This window comes from Camelina sativa, chromosome 18 (assembly GCF_030686135.1).
Source record: "Camelina sativa cultivar CO46 ecotype springtype chromosome 18, ASM3068613v1".
Taxonomy (NCBI): domain Eukaryota; kingdom Viridiplantae; phylum Streptophyta; class Magnoliopsida; order Brassicales; family Brassicaceae; genus Camelina; species Camelina sativa.
The window spans coordinates 9,303,632-9,329,290 of NC_141897.1; the positions used below are offsets into that span (position 1 = coordinate 9,303,632).

General features: G+C 43.9%; 41 non-coding genes and 9 pseudogenes across 41 annotated transcripts; all 50 read right to left on the bottom strand.

Annotated features, from left to right (window-relative positions):
* Window positions 1-265: 265 nt before the first annotated feature.
* LOC147922525 (5S ribosomal RNA) lies at window positions 266-384 on the bottom strand (annotated as a pseudogene).
* A 394-nt stretch (window positions 385-778) lies between these two features.
* Window positions 779-897, bottom strand: LOC147922526 (5S ribosomal RNA). The gene has a single exon (XR_015590145.1). It is a non-coding gene; the product is annotated as a 5S ribosomal RNA (ribosomal RNA).
* A 394-nt stretch (window positions 898-1,291) lies between these two features.
* On the bottom strand, window positions 1,292-1,410 carry LOC147922527 (5S ribosomal RNA). The gene has a single exon (XR_015590198.1). It is a non-coding gene; the product is annotated as a 5S ribosomal RNA (ribosomal RNA).
* Window positions 1,411-1,806: 396 nt separating this feature from the next.
* Window positions 1,807-1,925, bottom strand: LOC147922528 (5S ribosomal RNA). Its single transcript, XR_015589726.1, has one exon. It is a non-coding gene; the product is annotated as a 5S ribosomal RNA (ribosomal RNA).
* Window positions 1,926-2,321: 396 nt separating this feature from the next.
* LOC147922529 (5S ribosomal RNA) lies at window positions 2,322-2,440 on the bottom strand (annotated as a pseudogene).
* Window positions 2,441-2,836: 396 nt separating this feature from the next.
* On the bottom strand, window positions 2,837-2,955 carry LOC147922530 (5S ribosomal RNA; annotated as a pseudogene).
* Window positions 2,956-3,350: 395 nt separating this feature from the next.
* On the bottom strand, window positions 3,351-3,469 carry LOC147922531 (5S ribosomal RNA). Its single transcript, XR_015590247.1, has one exon. It is a non-coding gene; the product is annotated as a 5S ribosomal RNA (ribosomal RNA).
* Window positions 3,470-3,812: 343 nt separating this feature from the next.
* LOC147922532 (5S ribosomal RNA) lies at window positions 3,813-3,931 on the bottom strand. Its single transcript, XR_015590241.1, has one exon. It is a non-coding gene; the product is annotated as a 5S ribosomal RNA (ribosomal RNA).
* A 387-nt stretch (window positions 3,932-4,318) lies between these two features.
* Window positions 4,319-4,437, bottom strand: LOC147922533 (5S ribosomal RNA; annotated as a pseudogene).
* Window positions 4,438-4,823: 386 nt separating this feature from the next.
* Window positions 4,824-4,942, bottom strand: LOC147922534 (5S ribosomal RNA). The gene has a single exon (XR_015590317.1). It is a non-coding gene; the product is annotated as a 5S ribosomal RNA (ribosomal RNA).
* A 392-nt stretch (window positions 4,943-5,334) lies between these two features.
* Window positions 5,335-5,453, bottom strand: LOC147922535 (5S ribosomal RNA). Its single transcript, XR_015590305.1, has one exon. It is a non-coding gene; the product is annotated as a 5S ribosomal RNA (ribosomal RNA).
* Window positions 5,454-5,845: 392 nt separating this feature from the next.
* Window positions 5,846-5,964, bottom strand: LOC147922536 (5S ribosomal RNA). The gene has a single exon (XR_015590306.1). It is a non-coding gene; the product is annotated as a 5S ribosomal RNA (ribosomal RNA).
* A 396-nt stretch (window positions 5,965-6,360) lies between these two features.
* On the bottom strand, window positions 6,361-6,479 carry LOC147922537 (5S ribosomal RNA). Its single transcript, XR_015590187.1, has one exon. It is a non-coding gene; the product is annotated as a 5S ribosomal RNA (ribosomal RNA).
* Window positions 6,480-6,873: 394 nt separating this feature from the next.
* Window positions 6,874-6,992, bottom strand: LOC147922538 (5S ribosomal RNA). The gene has a single exon (XR_015589992.1). It is a non-coding gene; the product is annotated as a 5S ribosomal RNA (ribosomal RNA).
* A 386-nt stretch (window positions 6,993-7,378) lies between these two features.
* On the bottom strand, window positions 7,379-7,497 carry LOC147922539 (5S ribosomal RNA). The gene has a single exon (XR_015589528.1). It is a non-coding gene; the product is annotated as a 5S ribosomal RNA (ribosomal RNA).
* A 396-nt stretch (window positions 7,498-7,893) lies between these two features.
* Window positions 7,894-8,012, bottom strand: LOC147922540 (5S ribosomal RNA). The gene has a single exon (XR_015590188.1). It is a non-coding gene; the product is annotated as a 5S ribosomal RNA (ribosomal RNA).
* Window positions 8,013-8,406: 394 nt separating this feature from the next.
* LOC147922541 (5S ribosomal RNA) lies at window positions 8,407-8,525 on the bottom strand. The gene has a single exon (XR_015589993.1). It is a non-coding gene; the product is annotated as a 5S ribosomal RNA (ribosomal RNA).
* Window positions 8,526-8,911: 386 nt separating this feature from the next.
* LOC147922542 (5S ribosomal RNA) lies at window positions 8,912-9,030 on the bottom strand. The gene has a single exon (XR_015589529.1). It is a non-coding gene; the product is annotated as a 5S ribosomal RNA (ribosomal RNA).
* Window positions 9,031-9,416: 386 nt separating this feature from the next.
* Window positions 9,417-9,535, bottom strand: LOC147922543 (5S ribosomal RNA). The gene has a single exon (XR_015589530.1). It is a non-coding gene; the product is annotated as a 5S ribosomal RNA (ribosomal RNA).
* A 387-nt stretch (window positions 9,536-9,922) lies between these two features.
* On the bottom strand, window positions 9,923-10,041 carry LOC147922544 (5S ribosomal RNA). The gene has a single exon (XR_015589531.1). It is a non-coding gene; the product is annotated as a 5S ribosomal RNA (ribosomal RNA).
* A 387-nt stretch (window positions 10,042-10,428) lies between these two features.
* Window positions 10,429-10,547, bottom strand: LOC147922545 (5S ribosomal RNA; annotated as a pseudogene).
* Window positions 10,548-10,942: 395 nt separating this feature from the next.
* On the bottom strand, window positions 10,943-11,061 carry LOC147922546 (5S ribosomal RNA). Its single transcript, XR_015590307.1, has one exon. It is a non-coding gene; the product is annotated as a 5S ribosomal RNA (ribosomal RNA).
* Window positions 11,062-11,455: 394 nt separating this feature from the next.
* LOC147922547 (5S ribosomal RNA) lies at window positions 11,456-11,574 on the bottom strand. The gene has a single exon (XR_015590107.1). It is a non-coding gene; the product is annotated as a 5S ribosomal RNA (ribosomal RNA).
* Window positions 11,575-11,961: 387 nt separating this feature from the next.
* Window positions 11,962-12,080, bottom strand: LOC147922548 (5S ribosomal RNA). Its single transcript, XR_015589532.1, has one exon. It is a non-coding gene; the product is annotated as a 5S ribosomal RNA (ribosomal RNA).
* A 387-nt stretch (window positions 12,081-12,467) lies between these two features.
* LOC147922549 (5S ribosomal RNA) lies at window positions 12,468-12,586 on the bottom strand. The gene has a single exon (XR_015590318.1). It is a non-coding gene; the product is annotated as a 5S ribosomal RNA (ribosomal RNA).
* Window positions 12,587-12,981: 395 nt separating this feature from the next.
* On the bottom strand, window positions 12,982-13,100 carry LOC147922550 (5S ribosomal RNA). Its single transcript, XR_015590309.1, has one exon. It is a non-coding gene; the product is annotated as a 5S ribosomal RNA (ribosomal RNA).
* Window positions 13,101-13,494: 394 nt separating this feature from the next.
* On the bottom strand, window positions 13,495-13,613 carry LOC147922551 (5S ribosomal RNA). Its single transcript, XR_015589994.1, has one exon. It is a non-coding gene; the product is annotated as a 5S ribosomal RNA (ribosomal RNA).
* Window positions 13,614-14,000: 387 nt separating this feature from the next.
* Window positions 14,001-14,119, bottom strand: LOC147922552 (5S ribosomal RNA). The gene has a single exon (XR_015589534.1). It is a non-coding gene; the product is annotated as a 5S ribosomal RNA (ribosomal RNA).
* Window positions 14,120-14,506: 387 nt separating this feature from the next.
* On the bottom strand, window positions 14,507-14,625 carry LOC147922553 (5S ribosomal RNA; annotated as a pseudogene).
* A 395-nt stretch (window positions 14,626-15,020) lies between these two features.
* On the bottom strand, window positions 15,021-15,139 carry LOC147922554 (5S ribosomal RNA; annotated as a pseudogene).
* Window positions 15,140-15,534: 395 nt separating this feature from the next.
* LOC147922555 (5S ribosomal RNA) lies at window positions 15,535-15,653 on the bottom strand. The gene has a single exon (XR_015590299.1). It is a non-coding gene; the product is annotated as a 5S ribosomal RNA (ribosomal RNA).
* A 394-nt stretch (window positions 15,654-16,047) lies between these two features.
* LOC147922556 (5S ribosomal RNA) lies at window positions 16,048-16,166 on the bottom strand. The gene has a single exon (XR_015589995.1). It is a non-coding gene; the product is annotated as a 5S ribosomal RNA (ribosomal RNA).
* Window positions 16,167-16,553: 387 nt separating this feature from the next.
* Window positions 16,554-16,672, bottom strand: LOC147922557 (5S ribosomal RNA). The gene has a single exon (XR_015589535.1). It is a non-coding gene; the product is annotated as a 5S ribosomal RNA (ribosomal RNA).
* Window positions 16,673-17,059: 387 nt separating this feature from the next.
* LOC147922558 (5S ribosomal RNA) lies at window positions 17,060-17,178 on the bottom strand (annotated as a pseudogene).
* A 395-nt stretch (window positions 17,179-17,573) lies between these two features.
* Window positions 17,574-17,692, bottom strand: LOC147922559 (5S ribosomal RNA). The gene has a single exon (XR_015590310.1). It is a non-coding gene; the product is annotated as a 5S ribosomal RNA (ribosomal RNA).
* Window positions 17,693-18,087: 395 nt separating this feature from the next.
* Window positions 18,088-18,206, bottom strand: LOC147922560 (5S ribosomal RNA). The gene has a single exon (XR_015590300.1). It is a non-coding gene; the product is annotated as a 5S ribosomal RNA (ribosomal RNA).
* Window positions 18,207-18,600: 394 nt separating this feature from the next.
* LOC147922561 (5S ribosomal RNA) lies at window positions 18,601-18,719 on the bottom strand. Its single transcript, XR_015589997.1, has one exon. It is a non-coding gene; the product is annotated as a 5S ribosomal RNA (ribosomal RNA).
* Window positions 18,720-19,106: 387 nt separating this feature from the next.
* LOC147922562 (5S ribosomal RNA) lies at window positions 19,107-19,225 on the bottom strand. The gene has a single exon (XR_015589536.1). It is a non-coding gene; the product is annotated as a 5S ribosomal RNA (ribosomal RNA).
* Window positions 19,226-19,612: 387 nt separating this feature from the next.
* On the bottom strand, window positions 19,613-19,731 carry LOC147922563 (5S ribosomal RNA; annotated as a pseudogene).
* A 395-nt stretch (window positions 19,732-20,126) lies between these two features.
* LOC147922564 (5S ribosomal RNA) lies at window positions 20,127-20,245 on the bottom strand. Its single transcript, XR_015590311.1, has one exon. It is a non-coding gene; the product is annotated as a 5S ribosomal RNA (ribosomal RNA).
* A 395-nt stretch (window positions 20,246-20,640) lies between these two features.
* Window positions 20,641-20,759, bottom strand: LOC147922565 (5S ribosomal RNA). Its single transcript, XR_015590301.1, has one exon. It is a non-coding gene; the product is annotated as a 5S ribosomal RNA (ribosomal RNA).
* A 395-nt stretch (window positions 20,760-21,154) lies between these two features.
* LOC147922566 (5S ribosomal RNA) lies at window positions 21,155-21,273 on the bottom strand. Its single transcript, XR_015590366.1, has one exon. It is a non-coding gene; the product is annotated as a 5S ribosomal RNA (ribosomal RNA).
* A 394-nt stretch (window positions 21,274-21,667) lies between these two features.
* Window positions 21,668-21,786, bottom strand: LOC147922567 (5S ribosomal RNA). Its single transcript, XR_015589998.1, has one exon. It is a non-coding gene; the product is annotated as a 5S ribosomal RNA (ribosomal RNA).
* A 387-nt stretch (window positions 21,787-22,173) lies between these two features.
* LOC147922568 (5S ribosomal RNA) lies at window positions 22,174-22,292 on the bottom strand. The gene has a single exon (XR_015589537.1). It is a non-coding gene; the product is annotated as a 5S ribosomal RNA (ribosomal RNA).
* A 387-nt stretch (window positions 22,293-22,679) lies between these two features.
* LOC147922569 (5S ribosomal RNA) lies at window positions 22,680-22,798 on the bottom strand. The gene has a single exon (XR_015590320.1). It is a non-coding gene; the product is annotated as a 5S ribosomal RNA (ribosomal RNA).
* A 395-nt stretch (window positions 22,799-23,193) lies between these two features.
* On the bottom strand, window positions 23,194-23,312 carry LOC147922570 (5S ribosomal RNA). The gene has a single exon (XR_015590312.1). It is a non-coding gene; the product is annotated as a 5S ribosomal RNA (ribosomal RNA).
* A 395-nt stretch (window positions 23,313-23,707) lies between these two features.
* Window positions 23,708-23,826, bottom strand: LOC147922571 (5S ribosomal RNA). Its single transcript, XR_015590302.1, has one exon. It is a non-coding gene; the product is annotated as a 5S ribosomal RNA (ribosomal RNA).
* A 395-nt stretch (window positions 23,827-24,221) lies between these two features.
* On the bottom strand, window positions 24,222-24,340 carry LOC147922572 (5S ribosomal RNA). Its single transcript, XR_015590367.1, has one exon. It is a non-coding gene; the product is annotated as a 5S ribosomal RNA (ribosomal RNA).
* Window positions 24,341-24,734: 394 nt separating this feature from the next.
* On the bottom strand, window positions 24,735-24,853 carry LOC147922573 (5S ribosomal RNA). Its single transcript, XR_015589999.1, has one exon. It is a non-coding gene; the product is annotated as a 5S ribosomal RNA (ribosomal RNA).
* A 387-nt stretch (window positions 24,854-25,240) lies between these two features.
* On the bottom strand, window positions 25,241-25,359 carry LOC147922574 (5S ribosomal RNA). The gene has a single exon (XR_015589538.1). It is a non-coding gene; the product is annotated as a 5S ribosomal RNA (ribosomal RNA).
* Window positions 25,360-25,659: the final 300 nt, after the last annotated feature.

A 25,659-nucleotide genomic window follows, 5' to 3' on the forward strand; every position in this document is an offset into this window, starting at 1 on the left:
AACCATATCCGAACATAATCTTGTACTCGTAGCTAATTGTGTCGCGATCACAAAAAAACATCCGAAACACTTTTAAACGTCAAAATTCGGCCTCCAGAATGGTCCAATGGGACAAAGACCCATTGCCTTGCCGGAAACACTCTTGGGGCTTTCCGAAAAGGTATTATGGGTCGCGTGGTTCCTCACGATGTAAAAGTTACGACGTTATGTTTGGACTATATAGGCTTACGCAACAACCAAAAAAAAAAAAAAAAAAAAAGAGGGAGGGATGCAACACGAGGACTTCCTGGGAGGTCACCCATCCTAGTACTACTCTCGCCCAAGCACGCTTAACTGCGTTGTTCTGATGGGATCCGGTGCATTAGTGCTGGTATGATCGCATCCGTTAGTATATATCATGCAATCGCATATATCGTTTTTTGAAAACTCAAGGGATCATTCAATGTGGGTCCCACTTGATATGTGGACCGGTTTATTCACCTTGGACGTGCTTCGAACCGCGAAAAACAAGAGATAACCATATCCGAACATAATTTTGTACTCGTAGCTAATTGTGTCGCGATCACAAAAAAACATCCGAAACACTTTTAAACATCAAAATTCGGCCTCCAGAATGGTCCAATGGGACGAAGACCCATTGCCTTGCCGGAAACACTCTTGGGGCTTTCCGAAAAGGTATTATGGGTCGCGTGGTTCCTCACGATGTAAAAGTTACGACGTTATGTTTGTACTATATAGGCTTACGCAACTACCAAAAAAAAAAAAAAAAAAAGAGGAAGGGATGCAACACGAGGACTTCCCGGGAGGTCACCCATCCTAGTACTACTCTCGCCCAAGCACGCTTAACTGCGGAGTTCTGATGCGATCCGGTGCATTAGTGCTGGTATGATCGCATCCGTTAGTATATATCATGCAATCGCATATATCGTTTTTTGAAAACTCAAGGGATCATTCAATGTGGGTCCCACTTGATATGTGGACCGGTTTATTCACCTTGGACGTGCTTCGAACCGCGAAAAACAAGAGATAACCATATCCGAACATAATTTTGTACTCGTAGCTAATTGTGTCGCGATCACAAAAAAACATCCGAAACACTTTTAAACGTCAAAATTCGGCCTCCAGAATGGTCCAATGGGACAAAGACCCATTGCCTTGCCGGAAACACTCTTGGGGCTTTCCGAAAAGGTATTATGGGTCGCGTGGTTCCTCACGATGTAAAAGTTACGACGTTATGTTTGTACTATATAGGCTTACGCAACTACCAAAAAAAAAAAAAAAAAAAGAGGGAGGGATGCAACACGAGGACTTCCCGGGAGGTCACCCATCCTAGTACTACTCTCGCGCAAGCACGCTTAACTGCGGAGTTCTGATGGGATCCGGTGCATTAGTGCTGGTATGATCGCATCCGTTAGTATATATCATGCAATCGCATATATCGTTTTTTGAAAACTCAAGGGATCATTCAATGTGGGTCCCACTTGATATGTGGACCGGTTTATTCACCTTGGACGTGCTTCGAACCGCGAAAAACAAGAGATAACCATATCCGAACATAATCTTGTACTCGTAGCTAATTGAGTCGCGATCACAAAAAAACATCCGAAACACTTTTAAACGTCAAAATTCGGCCTCCAGAATGGTCCAATGGCACGAAGACCCATTGCCTTGCCGGAAACACTCTTGGGGCTTTCCGAAAAGGTATTATGGGTCGCGTGGTTCCTCACGATGTAAAAGTTACGACGTTATGTTTGGACTATATAGGCTTACGCAACAACCAAAAAAAAAAAAAAAAAAAAAGAGGGAGGGATGCAACACGAGGACTTCCCGGGAGGTCACCCATCCTAGTACTACTCTCGCCCAAGCACGCTTAACTGCGTTGTTCTGATGGGATCCGGTGCATTAGTGCTGGTATGATCGCATCCGTTAGTATATATCATGCAATCGCATATATCGTTTTTTGAAAACTCAAGGGATCATTCAATGTGGGTCCCACTTGATATGTGGACCGGTTTATTCACCTTGGACGTGCTTCGAACCGCGAAAAACAAGAGATAACCATATCCGAACATAATCTTGTACTCGTAGCTAATTGTGTCGCGATCACAAAAAAACATCCGAAACACTTTTAAACGTCAAAATTCGGCCTCCAGAATGGTCCAATGGGACAAACACCCATTGCCTTGCCGGAAACACTCTTGTGGCTTTCCGAAAAGGTATTATGGGTCGCGTGGTTCCTCACGATGTAAAAGTTACGACGTTATGTTTGGACTATATAGGCTTACGCAACAACCAAAAAAAAAAAAAAAAAAAAAGAGGGAGGGATGCAACACGAGGACTTCCCGGGAGGTCAGCCATCCTAGTACTACTCTCGCCCAAGCACGCTTAACTGCGTTGTTCTGATGGGATCCGGTGCATTAGTGCTGGTATGATCGCATCCGTTAGTATATATCATGCAATCGCATATATCGTTTTTTGAAAACTCAAGGGATCATTCAATGTGGGTCCCACTTGATATGTGGACCGGTTTATTCACCTTGGACGTGCTTCGAACCGCGAAAAACAAGAGATAACCATATCCGAACATAATCTTGTACTCGTAGCTAATTGTGTCGCGATCACAAAAAAACATCCGAAACACTTTTAAACGTCAAAATTCGGCCTCCAGAATGGTCCAATGGGACAAAGACCCATTGCCTTGCCGGAAACACTCTTGGGGCTTTCCGAAAAGGTATTATGGGTCGCGTGGTTCCTCACGATGTAAAAGTTACGACGTTATGTTTGGACTATATAGGCTTACGCAACAACCAAAAAAAAAAAAAAAAAAAAAGAGGGAGGGATGCAACACGAGGACTTCCTGGGAGGTCACCCATCCTAGTACTACTCTCGCCCAAGCACGCTTAACTGCGTTGTTCTGATGGGATCCGGTGCATTAGTGCTGGTATGATCGCATCCGTTAGTATATATCATGCAATCGCATATATCGTTTTTTGAAAACTCAAGGGATCATTCAATGTGGGTCCCACTTGATATGTGGACCGGTTTATTCACCTTGGACGTGCTTCGAACCGCGAAAAACAAGAGATAACCATATCCGAACATAATTTTGTACTCGTAGCTAATTGTGTCGCGATCACAAAAAAACATCCGAAACACTTTTAAACGTCAAAATTCGGCCTCCAGAATGGTCCAATGGGACAAAGACCTATTGCCTTGCCGGAAACACTCTTGGGGCTTTCCGAAAAGGTATTATGGGTCGCGTGGTTCCTCACGATGTAAAAGTTACGACGTTATGTTTGTACTATATAGGCTTACGCAACAACCAAAAAAAAAAAAAAAAAAAAGAGGGAGGGATGCAACACGAGGACTTCCCGGGAGGTCACCCATCTTAGTACTACTCTCGCCCAAGCACGCTTAACTGCGGAGTTCTGATGGGATACGGTGCATTAGTGCTGGTATGATCGCATCCGTTAGTATATATCATGCAATCGCATATATCATTTTTTGAAAACTCAAGGGATCATTCAATGTGGGACAAAAAAGAGATAACCATATCCGAACATAATTTTGTACTCGTAGCTAATTGTGTCGCGATCACAAAAAAACATCCGAAACACTTTTAAACGTCAAAATTCGGCCTCCAGAATGGTCCAATGGGACAAAGACCTATTGCCTTGCCGGAAACACTCTTGGGGCTTTCCGAAAAGGTATTATGGGTCGCGTGGTTCCTCACGATGTAAAAGTTACGACGTTATGTTTGGACTATATAGGCTTACGCAACAACCAAAAAAAAAAAAAAAAAAAAAGAGGGAGGGATGCAACACGAGGACTTCCCGGGAGGTCACCCATCCTAGTACTACTCTCGCCCAAGCACGCTTAACTGCGGAGTTCTGATGCGATCCGGTGCATTAGTGCTGGTATGATCGCATCTGTTAGTATATATCATGCAATCGCATATATCGTTTTTTGAAAACTCAAGGGATCATTCAATGTGGGTCCCACTTGATATGTGGACCGGTTTATTCACCTTGGACGTGCTTCGAACCGCGAAAAACAAGAGATAACCATATCCGAACATAATTTTGTACTCGTAGCTAATTGTGTCGCGATCACAAAAAAACATCCGAAACACTTTTAAACGTCAAAATTCGACCTCCAGAATGGTCCAATGGCACAAAGCCCCATTGCCTTGCCGGAAACACTCTTGGGGCTTTCCGAAAAGGTATTATGGGTCGCGTGGTTCCTCACGATGTAAAAGTTACGACGTTATGTTTTTACTATATAGGCTTACGCAACAACCAAAAAAAAAAAAGAGGGAGGGATGCAACACAAGGACTTCCCGGGAGGTCAGCCATCCTAGTACTACTCTCGCCCAAGCACGCTTAACTGCGGAGTTCTGATGGGATACGGTGCATTAGTGCTGGTATGATCACATCCGTTAGTATATATCATGCAATCACATATATCGTTTTTTGAAAACTCAAGGGATCATTCAATGTGGGTCCCACTTGATATGTGGACCGGTTTATTCACCTTGGACGTGCTTCGAACCGCGAAAAACAAGAGATAACCATATCCGAACATAATCTTGTACTCGTAGCTAATTGTGTCGCGATCACAAAAAAACATCCGAAACACTTTTAAACGTCAAAATTCGGCCTCCAGAATTGTCCAATGGCACAAAGACCCATTGCCTTGCCGAAAACACTCTTGGGGCTTTCCGAAAAGGTATTATGGGTCGCGTGGTTCCTCACGATGTAAAAGTTACGACGTTATGTTTTTACTATATAGGCTTACGCAACAACCAAAAAAAAAAAGAGGGAGGGATGCAACACGAGGACTTCCCGGGAGGTCAGCCATCCTAGTACTACTCTCGCCCAAGCACGCTTAACTGCGGAGTTCTGATGGGATACGGTGCATTAGTGCTGGTATGATCGCATCCGTTAGTATATATCATGCAATCGCATATATCGTTTTTTGAAAACTCAAGGGATCATTCAATGTGGGTCCCACTTGATATGTGGACCGGTTTATTCACCTTGGACGTGCTTCGAACCGCGAAAAACAAGAGATAACCATATCCGAACATAATTTTGTACTCGTAGCTAATTGTGTCGCGATCACAAAAAAACATCCGAAACACTTTTAAACGTCAAAATTCGGCCTCCAGAATGGTCCAATGGGACGAAGACCCATTGCCTTGCCGGAAACACTCTTGGGGCTTTCCGAAAAGGTATTATGGGTCGCGTGGTTCCTCACGATGTAAAAGTTACGACGTTATGTTTGTACTATATAGGCTTACGCAACAACCAAAAAAAAAAAAAAAAAGAGGGAGGGATGCAACACGAGGACTTCCAGGGAGGTCACCCATCCTAGTACTACTCTCGCCCAAGCACGCTTAACTGCGGAGTTCTGATGGGATACGGTGCATTAGTGCTGGTATGATCGCATCCGTTAGTATATATCATGCAATTGGATATATCGTTTTTTGAAAACTCAAGGGATCATCCAATGTGGGTCCCACTTGATATGTGGACCGGTTTATTCACCTTGGACGTGCTTCGAACCGCGAAAAACAAGAGATAACCATATCCGAACATAATTTTGTACTCGTAGCTAATTGTGTCGCGATCACAAAAAAACATCCGAAACACTTTTAAACGTCAAAATTCGGCCTCCAGAATGGTCCAATGGGACAAAGACCTATTGCCTTGCCGGAAACACTCTTGGGGCTTTCCGAAAAGGTATTATGGGTCGCGTGGTTCCTCACGATGTAAAAGTTACGACGTTATGTTTGTACTATATAGGCTTACGCAACAACCAAAAAAAAAAAAAAAAAGAGGGAGGGATGCAACACGAGGACTTCCAGGGAGGTCACCCATCCTAGTACTACTCTCGCCCAAGCACGCTTAACTGCGGAGTTCTGATGGGATACGGTGCATTAGTGCTGGTATGATCGCATCCGTTAGTATATATCATGCAATCGCATATATCGTTTTTTGAAAACTCAAGGGATCATTCAATGTGGGTCCCACTTGATATGTGGACCGGTTTATTCACCTTGGACGTGCTTCGAACCGCGAAAAACAAGAGATAACCATATCCGAACATAATTTTGTACTCGTAGCTAATTGTGTCGCGATCACAAAAAAACATCCGAAACACTTTTAAACGTCAAAATTCGGCCTCCAGAATGGTCCAATGGGACAAAGACCCATTGCCTTGCCGGAAACACTCTTGGGGCTTTCCGAAAAGGTATTATGGGTCGCGTGGTTCCTCACGATGTAAAAGTTACGACGTTATGTTTGTACTATATAGGCTTACGCAACTACCAAAAAAAAAAAAAAAAAAAAAGAGGGAGGGATGCAACACGAGGACTTCCCGGGAGGTCACCCATCCTAGTACTACTCTCGCCCAAGCACGCTTAAATGCGGAGTTCTGATGGGATCCGGTGCATTAGTGCTGGTATGATCGCATCCGTTAGTATATATCATGCAATCGCATATATCGTTTTTTGAAAACTCAAGGGATCATTCAATGTGGGTCCCACTTGATATGTGGACCGGTTTATTCACCTTGGACGTGCTTCGAACCGCGAAAAACAAGAGATAACCATATCCGAACATAATTTTGTACTCGTAGCTAATTGTGTCGCGATCACAAAAAAACATCCGAAACACTTTTAAACGTCAAAATTCGGCCTCCAGAATGGTCCAATGGCACAAAGACCCATTGCCTTGCCGGAAACACTCTTGGGGCTTTCCGAAAAGGTATTATGGGTCGCGTGGTTCCTCACGATGTAAAAGTTACGACGTTATGTTTGTACTATATAGGCTTACGCAACTACCAAAAAAAAAAAAAAAAAAAGAGGGAGGGATGCAACACGAGGACTTCCCGGGAGGTCACCCATCCTAGTACTACTCTCGCCCAAGCACGCTTAACTGCGGAGTTCTGATGGGATCCGGTGCATTAGTGCTGGTATGATCGCATCCGTTAGTATATATCATGCAATCGCATATATCGTTTTTTGAAAACTCAAGGGATCATTCAATGTGGGTCCCACTTGATATGTGGACCGGTTTATTCACCTTGGACGTGCTTCGAACCGCGAAAAACAAGAGATAACCATATCCGAACATAATTTTGTACTCGTAGCTAATTGTGTCGCGATCACAAAAAAACATCCGAAACACTTTTAAACGTCAAAATTCGGCCTCCAGAATGGTCCAATGGCACAAAGACCCATTGCCTTGCCGGAAACACTCTTGGGGCTTTCCGAAAAGGTATTATGGGTCGCGTGGTTCCTCACGATGTAAAAGTTACGACGTTATGTTTTTACTATATAGGCTTACGCAACAACCAAAAAAAAAAAGAGGGAGGGATGCAACACGAGGACTTCCCGGGAGGTCAGCCATCCTAGTACTACTCTCGCCCAAGCACGCTTAACTGCGGAGTTCTGATGGGATACGGTGCATTAGTGCTGGTATGATCACATCCGTTAGTATATATCATGCAATCGCATATATCGTTTTTTGAAAACTCAAGGGATCATTCAATGTGGGTCCCACTTGATATGTGGACCGGTTTATTCACCTTGGACGTGCTTCGAACCGCGAAAAACAAGAGATAACCATATCCGAACATAATTTTGTACTCGTAGCTAATTGTGTCGCGATCACAAAAAAACATCCGAAACACTTTTAAACGTCAAAATTCGACCTCCAGAATGGTCCAATGGGACAAAGACCCATTGCCTTGCCGGAAACACTCTTGGGGCTTTCCGAAAAGGTATTATGGGTCGCGTGGTTCCTCACGATGTAAAAGTTACGACGTTATGTTTGTACTATATAGGCTTACGCAACTACCAAAAAAAAAAAAAAAAAAAAAGAGGGAGGGATGCAACACGAGGACTTCCCGGGAGGTCACCCATCCTAGTACTACTCTCGCCCAAGCACGCTTAAATGCGGAGTTCTGATGGGATCCGGTGCATTAGTGCTGGTATGATCGCATCCGTTAGTATATATCATGCAATCGCATATATCGTTTTTTGAAAACTCAAGGGATCATTCAATGTGGGTCCCACTTGATATGTGGACCGGTTTATTCACCTTGGACGTGCTTCGAACCGCGAAAAACAAGAGATAACCATATCCGAACATAATTTTGTACTCGTAGCTAATTGTGTCGCGATCACAAAAAAACATCCGAAACACTTTTAAACGTCAAAATTCGGCCTCCAGAATGGTCCAATGGCACAAAGACCCATTGCCTTGCCGGAAACACTCTTGGGGCTTTCCGAAAAGGTATTATGGGTCGCGTGGTTCCTCACGATGTAAAAGTTACGACGTTATGTTTGTACTATATAGGCTTACGCAACTACCAAAAAAAAAAAAAAAAAAAGAGGGAGGGATGCAACACGAGGACTTCCCGGGAGGTCACCCATCCTAGTACTACTCTCGCCCAAGCACGCTTAACTGCGGAGTTCTGATGGGATCCGGTGCATTAGTGCTGGTATGATCGCATCCGTTAGTATATATCATGCAATCGCATATATCGTTTTTTGAAAACTCAAGGGATCATTCAATGTGGGTCCCACTTGATATGTGGACCGGTTTATTCACCTTGGACGTGCTTCGAACCGCGAAAAACAAGAGATAACCATATCCGAACATAATTTTGTACTCGTAGCTAATTGTGTCGCGATCACAAAAAAACATCCGAAACACTTTTAAACGTCAAAATTCGGCCTCCAGAATGGTCCAATGGCACAAAGACCCATTGCCTTGCCGGAAACACTCTTGGGGCTTTCCGAAAAGGTATTATGGGTCGCGTGGTTCCTCACGATGTAAAAGTTACGACGTTATGTTTTTACTATATAGGCTTACGCAACAACCAAAAAAAAAAAGAGGGAGGGATGCAACACGAGGACTTCCCGGGAGGTCAGCCATCCTAGTACTACTCTCGCCCAAGCACGCTTAACTGCGGAGTTCTGATGGGATACGGTGCATTAGTGCTGGTATGATCACATCCGTTAGTATATATCATGCAATCGCATATATCGTTTTTTGAAAACTCAAGGGATCATTCAATGTGGGTCCCACTTGATATGTGGACCGGTTTATTCACCTTGGACGTGCTTCGAACCGCGAAAAACAAGAGATAACCATATCCGAACATAATTTTGTACTCGTAGCTAATTGTGTCGCGATCACAAAAAAACATCCGAAACACTTTTAAACGTCAAAATTCGGCCTCCAGAATGGTCCAATGGCACAAAGACCCATTGTCTTGCCGGAAACACTCTTGGGGCTTTCCGAAAAGGTATTATGGGTCGCGTGGTTCCTCACGATGTAAAAGTTACGACGTTATGTTTTTACTATATAGGCTTACGCAACAACCAAAAAAAAAAAGAGGGAGGGATGCAACACGAGGACTTCCCGGGAGGTCAGCCATCCTAGTACTACTCTCGCCCAAGCACGCTTAACTGCGGAGTTCTGATGGGATACGGTGCATTAGTGCTGGTATGATCACATCCGTTAGTATATATCATGCAATCGCATATATCGTTTTTTGAAAACTCAAGGGATCATTCAATGTGGGTCCCACTTGATATGTGGACCGGTTTATTCACCTTGGACGTGCTTCGAACCGCGAAAAACAAGAGATAACCATATCCGAACATAATCTTGTACTCGTAGCTAATTGTGTCGCGATCACAAAAAAACATCCGAAACACTTTTAAACGTCAAAATTCGGCCTCCAGAATTGTCCAATGGCACAAAGACCCATTGCCTTGCCGGAAACACTCTTGGGGCTTTCCGAAAAGGTATTATGGGTCGCGTGGTTCCTCACGATGTAAAAGTTACGACGTTATGTTTTTACTATATAGGCTTACGCAACAACCAAAAAAAAAAAAGAGGGAGGGATGCAACACGAGGACTTCCCGGGAGGTCAGCCATCCTAGTACTACTCTCGCCCAAGCACGCTTAACTGCGGAGTTCTGATGGGATACGGTGCATTAGTGCTGGTATGATCACATCCGTTAGTATATATCATGCAATCGCATATATCGTTTTTTGAAAACTCAAGGGATCATTCAATGTGGGTCCCACTTGATATGTGGACCGGTTTATTCACCTTGGACGTGCTTCGAACCGCGAAAAACAAGAGATAACCATATCCGAACATAATCTTGTACTCGTAGCTAATTGTGTCGCGATCACAAAAAAACATCCGAAACACTTTTAAACGTCAAAATTCGGCCTCCAGAATTGTCCAATGGCACAAAGACCCATTGCCTTGCCGGAAACACTCTTGGGGCTTTCCGAAAAGGTATTATGGGTCGCGTGGTTCCTCACGATGTAAAAGTTACGACGTTATGTTTTTACTATATTGGCTTACGCAACAACCAAAAAAAAAAAAGAGGGAGGGATGCAACACGAGGACTTCCCGGGAGGTCAGCCATCCTAGTACTACTCTCGCCCAAGCACGCTTAACTGCAGAGTTCTGATGGGATACGGTGCATTAGTGCTGGTATGATCGCATCCGTTAGTATATATCATGCAATCGCATATATCGTTTTTTGAAAACTCAAGGGATCATTCAATGTGGGTCCCACTTGATATGTGGACCGGTTTATTCACCTTGGACGTGCTTCGAACCGCGAAAAACAAGAGATAACCATATCCGAACATAATTTTGTACTCGTAGCTAATTGTGTCGCGATCACAAAAAAACATCCGAAACACTTTTAAACGTCAAAATTCGGCCTCCAGAATGGTCCAATGGGACGAAGACCCATTGCCTTGCCGGAAACACTCTTGGGGCTTTCCGAAAAGGTATTATGGGTCGCGTGGTTCCTCACGATGTAAAAGTTACGACGTTATGTTTGTACTATATAGGCTTACGCAACAACCAAAAAAAAAAAAAAAAAAAAGAGGGAGGGATGCAACACGAGGACTTCCAGGGAGGTCACCCATCCTAGTACTACTCTCGCCCAAGCACGCTTAACTGCGGAGTTCTGATGGGATACGGTGCATTAGTGCTGGTATGATCGCATCCGTTAGTATATATCATGCAATTGGATATATCGTTTTTTGAAAACTCAAGGGATCATCCAATGTGGGTCCCACTTGATATGTGGACCGGTTTATTCACCTTGGACGTGCTTCGAACCGCGAAAAACAAGAGATAACCATATCCGAACATAATTTTGTACTCGTAGCTAATTGTGTCGCGATCACAAAAAAACATCCGAAACACTTTTAAACGTCAAAATTCGGCCTCCAGAATGGTCCAATGGGACAAAGACCCATTGCCTTGCCGGAAACACTCTTGGGGCATTCCGAAAAGGTATTATGGGTCGCGTGGTTCCTCACGATGTAAAAGTTACGACGTTATGTTTGTACTATATAGGCTTACGCAACTACCAAAAAAAAAAAAAAAAAAAGAGGGAGGGATGCAACACGAGGACTTCCCGGGAGGTCAGCCATCCTAGTACTACTCTCGCCCAAGCACGCTTAACTGCGGAGTTCTGATGGGATCCGGTGCATTAGTGCTGGTATGATCGCATCCGTTAGTATATATCATGCAATCGCATATATCGTTTTTTGAAAACTCAAGGGATCATTCAATGTGGGTCCCACTTGATATGTGGACCGGTTTATTCACCTTGGACGTGCTTCGAACCGCGAAAAACAAGAGATAACCATATCCGAACATAATTTTGTACTCGTAGCTAATTGTGTCGCGATCACAAAAAAACATCCGAAACACTTTTAAACGTCAAAATTCGGCCTCCAGAATGGTCCAATGGCACAAAGACCCATTGCCTTGCCGGAAACACTCTTGGGGCTTTCCGAAAAGGTATTATGGGTCGCGTGGTTCCTCACGATGTAAAAGTTACGACGTTATGTTTTTACTATATAGGCTTACGCAACAACCAAAAAAAAAAAAGAGGGAGGGATGCAACACGAGGACTTCCCGGGAGGTCAGCCATCCTAGTACTACTCTCGCCCAAGCACGCTTAACTGCGGAGTTCTGATGGGATACGGTGCATTAGTGCTGGTATGATCACATCCGTTAGTATATATCATGCAATCGCATATATCGTTTTTTGAAAACTCAAGGGATCATTCAATGTGGGTCCCACTTGATATGTGGACCGGTTTATTCACCTTGGACGTGCTTCGAACCGCGAAAAACAAGAGATAACCATATCCGAACATAATCTTGTACTCGTAGCTAATTGTGTCGCGATCACAAAAAAACATCCGAAACACTTTTAAACGTCAAAATTCGGCCTCCAGAATTGTCCAATGGCACAAAGACCCATTGCCTTGCCGGAAACACTCTTGGGGCTTTCCGAAAAGGTATTATGGGTCGCGTGGTTCCTCACGATGTAAAAGTTACGACGTTATGTTTTTACTATATAGGCTTACGCAACAACCAAAAAAAAAAAAGAGGGAGGGATGCAACACGAGGACTTCCCGGGAGGTCAGCCATCCTAGTACTACTCTCGCCCAAGCACGCTTAACTGCGGAGTTCTGATGGGATACGGTGCATTAGTGCTGGTATGATCGCATCCGTTAGTATATATCATGCAATCGCATATATCGTTTTTTGAAAACTCAAGGGATCATTCAATGTGGGTCCCACTTGATATGTGGACCGGTTTATTCACCTTGGACGTGCTTCGAACCGCGAAAAACAAGAGATAACCATATCCGAACATAATTTTGTACTCGTAGCTAATTGTGTCGCGATCACAAAAAAACATCCGAAACACTTTTAAACGTCAAAATTCGGCCTCCAGAATGGTCCAATGGGTCGAAGACCCATTGCCTTGCCGGAAACACTCTTGGGGCTTTCCGAAAAGGTATTATGGGTCGCGTGGTTCCTCACGATGTAAAAGTTACGACGTTATGTTTGTACTATATAGGCTTACGCAACAACCAAAAAAAAAAAAAAAAAAAAGAGGGAGGGATGCAACACGAGGACTTCCAGGGAGGTCACCCATCCTAGTACTACTCTCGCCCAAGCACGCTTAACTGCGGAGTTCTGATGGGATACGGTGCATTAGTGCTGGTATGATCGCATCCGTTAGTATATATCATGCAATTGGATATATCGTTTTTTGAAAACTCAAGGGATCATCCAATGTGGGTCCCACTTGATATGTGGACCGGTTTATTCACCTTGGACGTGCTTCGAACCGCGAAAAACAAGAGATAACCATATCCGAACATAATTTTGTACTCGTAGCTAATTGTGTCGCGATCACAAAAAAACATCCGAAACACTTTTAAACGTCAAAATTCGGCCTCCAGAATGGTCCAATGGGACAAAGACCCATTGCCTTGCCGGAAACACTCTTGGGGCTTTCCGAAAAGGTATTATGGGTCGCGTGGTTCCTCACGATGTAAAAGTTACGACGTTATGTTTGTACTATATAGGCTTACGCAACTACCAAAAAAAAAAAAAAAAAAAGAGGGAGGGATGCAACACGAGGACTTCCCGGGAGGTCACCCATCCTAGTACTACTCTCGCCCAAGCACGCTTAACTGCGGAGTTCTGATGGGATCCGGTGCATTAGTGCTGGTATGATCGCATCCGTTAGTATATATCATGCAATCGCATATATCGTTTTTTGAAAACTCAAGGGATCATTCAATGTGGGTCCCACTTGATATGTGGACCGGTTTATTCACCTTGGACGTGCTTCGAACCGCGAAAAACAAGAGATAACCATATCCGAACATAATTTTGTACTCGTAGCTAATTGTGTCGTGATCACAAAAAAACATCCGAAACACTTTTAAACGTCAAAATTCGGCCTCCAGAATGGTCCAATGGCACAAAGACCCATTGCCTTGCCGGAAACACTCTTGGGGCTTTCCGAAAAGGTATTATGGGTCGCGTGGTTCCTCACGATGTAAAAGTTACGACGTTATGTTTTTACTATATAGGCTTACGCAACAACCAAAAAAAAAAAAGAGGGAGGGATGCAACACGAGGACTTCCCGGGAGGTCAGCCATCCTAGTACTACTCTCGCCCAAGCACGCTTAACTGCGGAGTTCTGATGGGATACGGTGCATTAGTGCTGGTATGATCACATCCGTTAGTATATATCATGCAATCGCATATATCGTTTTTTGAAAACTCAAGGGATCATTCAATGTGGGTCCCACTTGATATGTGGACCGGTTTATTCACCTTGGACGTGCTTCGAACCGCAAAAAACAAGAGATAACCATATCCGAACATAATCTTGTACTCGTAGCTAATTGTGTCGCGATCACAAAAAAACATCCGAAACACTTTTAAACGTCAAAATTCGGCCTCCAGAATTGTCCAATGGCACAAAGACCCATTGCCTTGCCGGAAACACTCTTGGGGCTTTCCGAAAAGGTATTATGGGTCGCGTGGTTCCTCACGATGTAAAAGTTACGACGTTATGTTTTTACTATATAGGCTTACGCAACAACCAAAAAAAAAAAAGAGGGAGGGATGCAACACGAGGACTTCCCGGGAGGTCAGCCATCCTAGTACTACTCTCGCCCAAGCATGCTTAACTGCGGAGTTCTGATGGGATACGGTGCATTAGTGCTGGTATGATCGCATCCGTTAGTATATATCATGCAATCGCATATATCGTTTTTTGAAAACTCAAGGGATCATTCAATGTGGGTCCCACTTGATATGTGGACCGGTTTATTCACCTTGGACGTGCTTCGAACCGCGAAAAACAAGAGATAACCATATCCGAACATAATTTTGTACTCGTAGCTAATTGTGTCGCGATCACAAAAAAACATCCGAAACACTTTTAAACGTCAAAATTCGGCCTCCAGAATGGTCCAATGGGACGAAGACCCATTGCCTTGCCGGAAACACTCTTGGGGCTTTCCGAAAAGGTATTATGGGTCGCGTGGTTCCTCACGATGTAAAAGTTACGACGTTATGTTTGTACTATATAGGCTTACGCAACAACCAAAAAAAAAAAAAAAAAAAAGAGGGAGGGATGCAACACGAGGACTTCCAGGGAGGTCACCCATCCTAGTACTACTCTCGCCCAAGCACGCTTAACTGCGGGGTTCTGATGGGATACGGTGCATTAGTGCTGGTATGATCGCATCCGTTAGTATATATCATGCAATTGGATATATCGTTTTTTGAAAACTCAAGGGATCATCCAATGTGGGTCCCACTTGATATGTGGACCGGTTTATTCACCTTGGACGTGCTTCGAACCGCGAAAAACAAGAGATAACCATATCCGAACATAATTTTGTACTCGTAGCTAATTGTGTCGCGATCACAAAAAAACATCCGAAACACTTTTAAACGTCAAAATTCGGCCTCCAGAATGGTCCAATGGGACAAAGACCTATTGCCTTGCCGGAAACACTCTTGGGGCTTTCCGAAAAGGTATTATGGGTCGCGTGGTTCCTCACGATGTAAAAGTTACGACGTTATGTTTGTACTCTATAGGCTTACGCAACATCCAAAAAAAAAAAAAAAAAAAGGAGGGAGGGATGCAGCACGAGGACTTCCCGGGAGGTCACCCATCCTAGTACTACTCTCGCCCAAGCACGCTTAACTGCGGAGTTCTGATGGGATACGGTGCATTAGTGCTGGTATGATCGCATCCGTTAGTATATATCATGCAATCGCATATATCGTTTTTTGAAAACTCAAGGGATCATTCAATGTGGGTCCCACTTGATATGTGGACCGGTTTATTCACCTTGGACGTGCTTCGAACCGCGAAAAACAAGAGATAACCATATCCGAACATAATTTTGTACTCGTAGCTAATTGTGTCGCGATCACAAAAAAACATCCGAAACACTTTTAAACGTCAAAATTCGGCCTCCAGAATGGTCCAATGGGACAAAGACCCATTGCCTTGCCGGAAACACTCTTGGGGCTTTCCGAAAAGGTATTATGGGTCGCGTGGTTCCTCACGATGTAAAAGTTACGACGTTATGTTTGTACTATATAGGCTTACGCAACTACCAAAAAAAAAAAAAAAAAAAGAGGGAGGGATGCAACACGAGGACTTCCCGGGAGGTCACCCATCCTAGTACTACTCTCGCCCAAGCACGCTTAACTGCGGAGTTCTGATGGGATCCGGTGCATTAGTGCTGGTATGATCGCATCCGTTAGTATATATCATGCAATCGCATATATCGTTTTTTGAAAACTCAAGGGATCATTCAATGTGGGTCCCACTTGATATGTGGACCGGTTTATTCACCTTGGACGTGCTTCGAACCGCGAAAAACAAGAGATAACCATATCCGAACATAATTTTGTACTCGTAGCTAATTGTGTCGCGATCACAAAAAAACATCCGAAACACTTTTAAACGTCAAAATTCGGCCTCCAGAATGGTCCAATGGCACAAAGACCCATTGCCTTGCCGGAAACACTCTTGGGGCTTTCCGAAAAGGTATTATGGGTCGCGTGGTTCCTCACGATGTAAAAGTTACGACGTTATGTTTTTACTATATAGGCTTACGCAACAACCAAAAAAAAAAAAGAGGGAGGGATGCAACACGAGGACTTCCCGGGAGGTCAGCCATCCTAGTACTACTCTCGCCCAAGCACGCTTAACTGCGGAGTTCTGATGGGATACGGTGCATTAGTGCTGGTATGATCACATCCGTTAGTATATATCATGCAATCGCATATATCGTTTTTTGAAAACTCAAGGGATCATTCAATGTGGGTCCCACTTGATATGTGGACCGGTTTATTCACCTTGGACGTGCTTCGAACCGCGAAAAACAAGAGATAACCATATCCGAACATAATCTTGTACTCGTAGCTAATTGTGTCGCGATCACAAAAAAACATCCGAAACACTTTTAAACGTCAAAATTCGGCCTCTAGAATTGTCCAATGGCACAAAGACCCATTGCCTTGCCGGAAACACTCTTGGGGCTTTCCGAAAAGGTATTATGGGTCGCGTGGTTCCTCACGATGTAAAAGTTACGACGTTATGTTTTTACTATATAGGCTTACGCAACAACCAAAAAAAAAAAAGAGGGAGGGATGCAACACGAGGACTTCCCGGGAGGTCAGCCATCCTAGTACTACTCTCGCCCAAGCATGCTTAACTGCGGAGTTCTGATGGGATACGGTGCATTAGTGCTGGTATGATCGCATCCGTTAGTATATATCATGCAATCGCATATATCGTTTTTTGAAAACTCAAGGGATCATTCAATGTGGGTCCCACTTGATATGTGGACCGGTTTATTCACCTTGGACGTGCTTCGAACCGCGAAAAACAAGAGATAACCATATCCGAACATAATTTTGTACTCGTAGCTAATTGTGTCGCGATCACAAAAAAACATCCGAAACACTTTTAAACGTCAAAATTCGGCCTCCAGAATGGTCCAATGGGACGAAGACCCATTGCCTTGCCGGAAACACTCTTGGGGCTTTCCGAAAAGGTATTATGGGTCGCGTGGTTCCTCACGATGTAAAAGTTACGACGTTATGTTTGTACTATATAGGCTTACGCAACAACCAAAAAAAAAAAAAAAAAAAAGAGGGAGGGATGCAACACGAGGACTTCCAGGGAGGTCACCCATCCTAGTACTACTCTCGCCCAAGCACGCTTAACTGCGGAGTTCTGATGGGATACGGTGCATTAGTGCTGGTATGATCGCATCCGTTAGTATATATCATGCAATTGGATATATCGTTTTTTGAAAACTCAAGGGATCATCCAATGTGGGTCCCACTTGATATGTGGACCGGTTTATTCACCTTGGACGTGCTTCGAACCGCGAAAAACAAGAGATAACCATATCCGAACATAATTTTGTACTCGTAGCTAATTGTGTCGCGATCACAAAAAAACATCCGAAACACTTTTAAACGTCAAAATTCGGCCTCCAGAATGGTCCAATGGGACAAAGACCTATTGCCTTGCCGGAAACACTCTTGGGGCTTTCCGAAAAGGTATTATGGGTCGCGTGGTTCCTCACGATGTAAAAGTTACGACGTTATGTTTGTACTCTATAGGCTTACGCAACATCCAAAAAAAAAAAAAAAAAAAGGAGGGAGGGATGCAGCACGAGGACTTCCCGGGAGGTCACCCATCCTAGTACTACTCTCGCCCAAGCACGCTTAACTGCGGAGTTCTGATGGGATACGGTGCATTAGTGCTGGTATGATCGCATCCGTTAGTATATATCATGCAATCGCATATATCGTTTTTTGAAAACTCAAGGGATCATTCAATGTGGGTCCCACTTGATATGTGGACCGGTTTATTCACCTTGGACGTGCTTCGAACCGCGAAAAACAAGAGATAACCATATCCGAACATAATTTTGTACTCGTAGCTAATTGTGTCGCGATCACAAAAAAACATCCGAAACACTTTTAAACGTCAAAATTCGGCCTCCAGAATGGTCCAATGGGACAAAGACCCATTGCCTTGCCGGAAACACTCTTGGGGCTTTCCGAAAAGGTATTATGGGTCGCGTGGTTCCTCACGATGTAAAAGTTACGACGTTATGTTTGTACTATATAGGGTTACGCAACAACCAAAAAAAAAAAAAAAAAAAGAGGGAGGGATGCAACACGAGGACTTCCCGGGAGGTCACCCATCCTAGTACTACTCTCGCCCAAGCACGCTTAACTGCGGAGTTCTGATGGGATCCGGTGCATTAGTGCTGGTATGATCGCATCCGTTAGTATATATCATGCAATCGCATATATCGTTTTTTGAAAACTCAAGGGATCATTCAATGTGGGTCCCACTTGATATGTGGACCGGTTTATTCACCTTGGACGTGCTTCGAACCGCGAAAAACAAGAGATAACCATATCCGAACATAATTTTGTACTCGTAGCTAATTGTGTCGCGATCACAAAAAAACATCCGAAACACTTTTAAACGTCAAAATTCGGCCTCCAGAATGGTCCAATGGCACAAAGACCCATTGCCTTGCCGGAAACACTCTTGGGGCTTTCCGAAAAGGTATTATGGGTCGCGTGGTTCCTCACGATGTAAAAGTTACGACGTTATGTTTTTACTATATAGGCTTACGCAACAACCAAAAAAAAAAAAGAGGGAGGGATGCAACACGAGGACTTCCCGGGAGGTCAGCCATCCTAGTACTACTCTCGCCCAAGCACGCTTAACTGCGGAGTTCTGATGGGATACGGTGCATTAGTGCTGGTATGATCACATCCGTTAGTATATATCATGCAATCGCATATATCGTTTTTTGAAAACTCAAGGGATCATTCAATGTGGGTCCCACTTGATATGTGGACCGGTTTATTCACCTTGGACGTGCTTCGAACCGCGAAAAACAAGAGATAACCATATCCGAACATAATCTTGTACTCGTAGCTAATTGTGTCGCGATCACAAAAAAACATCCGAAACACTTTTAAACGTCAAAATTCGGCCTCTAGAATTGTCCAATGGCACAAAGACCCATTGCCTTGCCGGAAACACTCTTGGGGCTTTCCGAAAAGGTATTATGGGTCGCGTGGTTCCTCACGATGTAAAAGTTACGACGTTATGTTTTTACTATATAGGCTTACGCAACAACCAAAAAAAAAAAAGAGGGAGGGATGCAACACGAGGACTTCCCGGGAGGTCAGCCATCCTAGTACTACTCTCGCCCAAGCATGCTTAACTGCGGAGTTCTGATGGGATACGGTGCATTAGTGCTGGTATGATCGCATCCGTTAGTATATATCATGCAATCGCATATATCGTTTTTTGAAAACTCAAGGGATCATTCAATGTGGGTCCCACTTGATATGTGGACCGGTTTATTCACCTTGGACGTGCTTCGAACCGCGAAAAACAAGAGATAACCATATCCGAACATAATTTTGTACTCGTAGCTAATTGTGTCGCGATCACAAAAAAACATCCGAAACACTTTTAAACGTCAAAATTCGGCCTCCAGAATGGTCCAATGGGACGAAGACCCATTGCCTTGCCGGAAACACTCTTGGGGCTTTCCGAAAAGGTATTATGGGTCGCGTGGTTCCTCACGATGTAAAAGTTACGACGTTATGTTTGTACTATATAGGCTTACGCAACAACCAAAAAAAAAAAAAAAAAAAAGAGGGAGGGATGCAACACGAGGACTTCCAGGGAGGTCACCCATCCTAGTACTACTCTCGCCCAAGCACGCTTAACTGCGGAGTTCTGATGGGATACGGTGCATTAGTGCTGGTATGATCGCATCCGTTAGTATATATCATGCAATTGGATATATCGTTTTTTGAAAACTCAAGGGATCATCCAATGTGGGTCCCACTTGATATGTGGACCGGTTTATTCACCTTGGACGTGCTTCGAACCGCGAAAAACAAGAGATAACCATATCCGAACATAATTTTGTACTCGTAGCTAATTGTGTCGCGATCACAAAAAAACATCCGAAACACTTTTAAACGTCAAAATTCGGCCTCCAGAATGGTCCAATGGGACAAAGACCTATTGCCTTGCCGGAAACACTCTTGGGGCTTTCCGAAAAGGTATTATGGGTCGCGTGGTTCCTCACGATGTAAAAGTTACGACGTTATGTTTGTACTCTATAGGCTTACGCAACATCCAAAAAAAAAAAAAAAAAAAGGAGGGAGGGATGCAGCACGAGGACTTCCCGGGAGGTCACCCATCCTAGTACTACTCTCGCCCAAGCACGCTTAACTGCGGAGTTCTGATGGGATACGGTGCATTAGTGCTGGTATGATCGCATCCGTTAGTATATATCATGCAATCGCATATATCGTTTTTTGAAAACTCAAGGGATCATTCAATGTGGGTCCCACTTGATATGTGGACCGGTTTATTCACCTTGGACGTGCTTCGAACCGCGAAAAACAAGAGATAACCATATCCGAACATAATTTTGTACTCGTAGCTAATTGTGTCGCGATCACAAAAAAACATCCGAAACACTTTTAAACGTCAAAATTCGGCCTCCAGAATGGTCCAATGGGACGAAGACCCATTGCCTTGCCGGAAACACTCTTGGGGCTTTCCGAAAAGGTATTATGGGTCGCGTGGTTCCTCACGATGTAAAAGTTACGACGTTATGTTTGTACTATATAGGGTTACGCAACAACCAAAAAAAAAAAAAAAAAAAAGAGGGAGGGATGCAACACGAGGACTTCCAGGGAGGTCACCCATCCTGGTACTACTCTCGCCCAAGCACGCTTAACTGCGGAGTTCTGATGGGATACGGTGCATTAGTGCTGGTATGATCGCATCCGTTAGTATATATCATGCAATTGGATATATCGTTTTTTGAAAACTCAAGGGATCATCCAATGTGGGTCCCACTTGATATGTGGACCGGTTTATTCACCTTGGACGTGCTTCGAACCGCGAAAAACAAGAGATAACCATATCCGAACATAATTTTGTACTCGTAGCTAATTGTGTCGCGATCACAAAAAAACATCCGAAACACTTTTAAACGTCAAAATTCGGCCTCCAGAATGGTCCAATGGGACAAAGACCCATTGCCTTGCCGGAAACACTCTTGGGGCTTTCCGAAAAGGTATTATGGGTCGCGTGGTTCCTCACGATGTAAAAGTTACGACGTTATGTTTGTACTATATAGGCTTACGCAACTACCAAAAAAAAAAAAAAAAAAAGAGGGAGGGATGCAACACGAGGACTTCCCGGGAGGTCACCCATCCTAGTACTACTCTCGCCCAAGCACGCTTAACTGCGGAGTTCTGATGGGATCCGGTGCATTAGTGCTGGTATGATCGCATCCGTTAGTATATATCATGCAATCGCATATATCGTTTTTTGAAAACTCAAGGGATCATTCAATGTGGGTCCCACTTGATATGTGGACCGGTTTATTCACCTTGGACGTGCTTCGAACCGCGAAAAACAAGAGATAACCATATCCGAACATAATTTTGTACTCGTAGCTAATTGTGTCGCGATCACAAAAAAACATCCGAAACACTTTTAAACGTCAAAATTCGGCCTCCAGAATGGTCCAATGGCACAAAGACCCATTGCCTTGCCGGAAACACTCTTGGGGCTTTCCGAAAAGGTATTATGGGTCGCGTGGTTCCTCACGATGTAAAAGTTACGACGTTATGTTTTTACTATATAGGCTTACGCAACAACCAAAAAAAAAAAAGAGGGAGGGATGCAACACGAGGACTTCCCGGGAGGTCAGCCATCCTAGTACTACTCTCGCCCAAGCACGCTTAACTGCGGAGTTCTGATGGGATACGGTGCATTAGTGCTGGTATGATCACATCCGTTAGTATATATCATGCAATCGCATATATCGTTTTTTGAAAACTCAAGGGATCATTCAATGTGGGTCCCACTTGATATGTGGACCGGTTTATTCACCTTGGACGTGCTTCGAACCGCGAAAAACAAGAGATAACCATATCCGAACATAATCTTGTACTCGTAGCTAATTGTGTCGCGATCACAAAAAAACATCCGAAACACTTTTAAACGTCAAAATTCGGCCTCCAGAATTGTCCAATGGCACAAAGACCCATTGCCTTGCCGGAAACACTCTTGGGGCTTTCCGAAAAGGTATTATGGGTCGCGTGGTTCCTCACGATGTAAAAGTTACGACGTTATGTTTTTACTATATAGGCTTACGCAACAACCAAAAAAAAAAAAGAGGGAGGGATGCAACACGAGGACTTCCCGGGAGGTCAGCCATCCTAGTACTACTCTCGCCCAAGCACGCTTAACTGCGGAGTTCTGATGGGATACGGTGCATTAGTGCTGGTATGATCGCATCCGTTAGTATATATCATGCAATCGCATATATCGTTTTTTGAAAACTCAAGGGATCATTCAATGTGGGTCCCACTTGATATGTGGACCGGTTTATTCACCTTGGACGTGCTTCGAACCGCGAAAAACAAGAGATAACCATATCCGAACATAATTTTGTACTCGTAGCTAATTGTGTCGCGATCACAAAAAAACATCCGAAACACTTTTAAACGTCAAAATTCGGCCTCCAGAATGGTCCAATGGGACGAAGACCCATTGCCTTGCCGGAAACACTCTTGGGGCTTTCCGAAAAGGTATTATGGGTCGCGTGGTTCCTCACGATGTAAAAGTTACGACGTTATGTTTGTACTATATAGGCTTACGCAACAACCAAAAAAAAAAAAAAAAAAAAGAGGGAGGGATGCAACACGAGGACTTCCAGGGAGGTCACCCATCCTAGTACTACTCTCGCCCAAGCACGCTTAACTGCGGAGTTCTGATGGGATACGGTGCATTAGTGCTGGTATGATCGCATCCGTTAGTATATATCATGCAATTGGATATATCGTTTTTTGAAAACTCAAGGGATCATCCAATGTGGGTCCCACTTGATATGTGGACCGGTTTATTCACCTTGGACGTGCTTCGAACCGCGAAAAACAAGAGATAACCATATCCGAACATAATTTTGTACTCGTAGCTAATTGTGTCGCGATCACAAAAAAACATCCGAAACACTTTTAAACGTCAAAATTCGGCCTCCAGAATGGTCCAATGGGACAAAGACCTATTGCCTTGCCGGAAACACTCTTGGGGCTTTCCGAAAAGGTATTATGGGTCGCGTGGTTCCTCACGATGTAAAAGTTACGACGTTATGTTTGTACTCTATAGGCTTACGCAACATCCAAAAAAAAAAAAAAAAAAAGGAGGGAGGGATGCAGCACGAGGACTTCCCGGGAGGTCACCCATCCTAGTACTACTCTCGCCCAAGCACGCTTAACTGCGGAGTTCTGATGGGATACGGTGCATTAGTGCTGGTATGATCGCATCCGTTAGTATATATCATGCAATCGCATATATCGTTTTTTGAAAACTCAAGGGATCATTCAATGTGGGTCCCACTTGATATGTGGACCGGTTTATTCACCTTGGACGTGCTTCGAACCGCGAAAAACAAGAGATAACCATATCCGAACATAATTTTGTACTCGTAGCTAATTGTGTCGCGATCACAAAAAAACATCCGAAACACTTTTAAACGTCAAAATTCGGCCTCCAGAATGGTCCAATGGGACGAAGACCCATTGCCTTGCCGGAAACACTCTTGGGGCTTTCCGAAAAGGTATTATGGGTCGCGTGGTTCCTCACGATGTAAAAGTTACGACGTTATGTTTGTACTATATAGGGTTACGCAACAACCAAAAAAAAAAAAAAAAAAAAGAGGGAGGGATGCAACACGAGGACTTCCAGGGAGGTCACCCATCCTGGTACTACTCTCGCCCAAGCACGCTTAACTGCGGAGTTCTGATGGGATACGGTGCATTAGTGCTGGTATGATCGCATCCGTTAGTATATATCATGCAATTGGATATATCGTTTTTTGAAAACTCAAGGGATCATCCAATGTGGGTCCCACTTGATATGTGGACCGGTTTATTCACCTTGGACGTGCTTCGAACCGCGAAAAACAAGAGATAACCATATCCGAACATAATTTTGTACTCGTAGCTAATTGTGTCGCGATCACAAAAAAACATCCGAAACACTTTTAAACGTCAAAATTCGGCCTCCAGAATGGTCCAATGGGACAAAGACCCATTGCCTTGCCGGAAACACTCTTGGGGCTTTCCGAAAAGGTATTATGGGTCGCGTGGTTCCTCACGATGTAAAAGTTACGACGTTATGTTTGTACTATATAGGCTTACGCAACTACCAAAAAAAAAAAAAAAAAAAGAGGGAGGGATGCAACACGAGGACTTCCCGGGAGGTCACCCATCCTAGTACTACTCTCGCCCAAGCACGCTTAACTGCGGAGTTCTGATGGGATCCGGTGCATTAGTGCTGGTATGATCGCATCCGTTAGTATATATCATGCAATCGCATATATCGTTTTTTGAAAACTCAAGGGATCATTCAATGTGGGTCCCACTTGATATGTGGACCGGTTTATTCACCTTGGACGTGCTTCGAACCGCGAAAAACAAGAGATAACCATATCCGAACATAATTTTGTACTCGTAGCTAATTGTGTCGCGATCACAAAAAAACATCCGAAACACTTTTAAACGTCAAAATTCGGCCTCCAGAATGGTCCAATGGCACAAAGACCCATTGCCTTGCCGGAAACACTCTTGGGGCTTTCCGAAAAGGTATTATGGGTCGCGTGGTTCCTCACGATGTAAAAGTTACGACGTTATGTTTTTACTATATAGGCTTACGCAACAACCAAAAAAAAAAAAGAGGGAGGGATGCAACACGAGGACTTCCCGGGAGGTCAGCCATCCTAGTACTACTCTCGCCCAAGCACGCTTAACTGCGGAGTTCTGATGGGATACGGTGCATTAGTGCTGGTATGATCACATCCGTTAGTATATATCATGCAATCGCATATATCGTTTTTTGAAAACTCAAGGGATCATTCAATGTGGGTCCCACTTGATATGTGGACCGGTTTATTCACCTTGGACGTGCTTCGAACCGCGAAAAACAAGAGATAACCATATCCGAACATAATCTTGTACTCGTAGCTAATTGTGTCGCGATCACAAAAAAACATCCGAAACACTTTTAAACGTCAAAATTCGGCCTCCAGAATTGTCCAATGGCACAAAGACCCATTGCCTTGCCGGAAACACTCTTGGGGCTTTCCGAAAAGGTATTATGG